This window comes from Citrus clementina, unplaced genomic scaffold, assembly GCF_000493195.1.
Source record: "Citrus clementina cultivar Clemenules unplaced genomic scaffold, Citrus_clementina_v1.0 scaffold_8, whole genome shotgun sequence".
Classification (NCBI taxonomy): domain Eukaryota; kingdom Viridiplantae; phylum Streptophyta; class Magnoliopsida; order Sapindales; family Rutaceae; genus Citrus; species Citrus x clementina.
Genome location: NW_006262022.1, coordinates 16,091,133 through 16,093,035, shown reverse-complemented (window position 1 = coordinate 16,093,035; position 1,903 = coordinate 16,091,133).

Sequence of the window (1,903 nt, the reverse complement as noted above, 5' to 3'; positions counted from 1 at the left end):
GAGGCGAAGGTATGGACAAAAACGAGATTCTAGCGAACTTTCACAAGCGATTCCCTTCACTTCCTCAGAATGCCCTCCTTACGATCTATAAAGCTCGGTCCGAACGCATGCGATTACTCATGAGGAATAACATACCTGCTGACATCCGTTGGTTAATCGAGGCTAAAGTACGATCGGCAGGTGAGTTACCTCCAAAATTTATTGCATACATGCCTGGTTGTGGTAAAGGAAATTATGCAAGAAAACGACGAGCTCGAAGAATTTCTGTTGCTTGTCATAAGTGTGCCAGAATGAGTTGCAATAAAAACCCATGTTCTTTAGGAATGGTGTCTGATAACAGGGAAGATAAGATTCAATTCATTAGGGATGGCTTGAATAAGGAGTCATTGGATGATATCCTTTTGTCTCTTGAAACGCATCCCAGTGGATATGTGCAAGGAGCGATTCTCCAGTTATGGCCATTATTCCAGAAAGAGCATGCACGATATAGTCTCGGGAATCTGACTATAAACGACCCTGTTTGCCAGTTTATAAGAAAACTGGATAGGAAGCCTATCCTCGACCCATAGAGGGCGTTCAAGCCGTTTCTGGACGTAAAACCAGAGGAAGATGTGAGCCACAGTCGCAACTACCTGTAAATATCCTTTTACTTTACTGTTATTTTATTTCACTATTGTTTTATTGTGTGCATTATTGTCTTTAAAAATTTTATTACTGTTTGCTTTTTCCTTATTACTGTTTTCTTTTTCCCTTTTACTGTTTCCTTTTTGACTAGCGAGCCACGTGCTTTACGCGTTATTTGACACTGACATGTTACCTCATACATAACTGTGATCCACTGTCACCAAGATTCTTAAATGTGATTTCCTTTTTGTCAAGCACTCACAAATTGTTTTCGAGAAGTATCACAATGGCAGCTACTCCCAATAGACAATTCAAGAACATTTGTGTGCTTTATGGATTTACCTATGGCAAACATAAAGAGTTCGTTGAGGCAGCTATAGATCTTGGTCGAAGCATAGCAGCGAGAAAATTACATTTGGTGTATGGAGGAGGTAACTGAGGGTTATCAAAAATGGTCTCAGAAGCAGCTTTTATCAGAGGAAGTCAAGTGTTAGGCATCATCCCAAGAGTCCTAAAACCATTGGGCAGTTCGTCTGACTCATCAACTGGAGAAGAGTTAGTCGTCTCAGGTATGCAAGAAAGAATAACTGAAATGCTTAATCATACTGATGCTTTTATTTTCCTTCCAGGAGATCTTGCAACACTAGAGGCACTTATGACACTAGCATCTTGGGCCCATCTGCACATCCACCAAAAGCCCATCGGTTTGTTAAATGTCAATAACTTTTATGATGGCTTTATCGCATTTCTTAACCATGCAATAAAAAACTATTTCATTCCCGCTAATGTGAAAAAACTTTTTATTTGTGCTCACACTGCTAATGAGCTACTTGATCTGTTACAAGCTTATAGACCGGAGCCAGACCCCTGGACCTTCGTGTTGGAGCGTCCAAATAATGATGGTAACAGTAGCAGCAGTAAGAAGTACAAATTAGATTTAACTCTCCGCCTATAAATATTTTCTTCTGTGTTGCACCACCCAGGTGATGTCTTCTAAACTCTACTTCTTTCCTTTCAAACATTGAGGACAATGTTTCGTTCTGGTTGGGGGGAGGGAATAGTCGACAATTGTAGAATTTTGGTTAAGTTTTTACTAATTTTTGTTGTAGAAACTAACTGTTGCTAACTTTTTGTGTTGAAGATGGCTGAATATGGAGTGTAGTGACTCTAGAAACGCATCTTCATCGTTTATAAAAAAAAAAAAAAAAAAATTCAGACATTTTCTTTTTCTTTATTATGTGTTTATGTTTATTTTTCTTCTTTTTAATTTCTCCTCTAT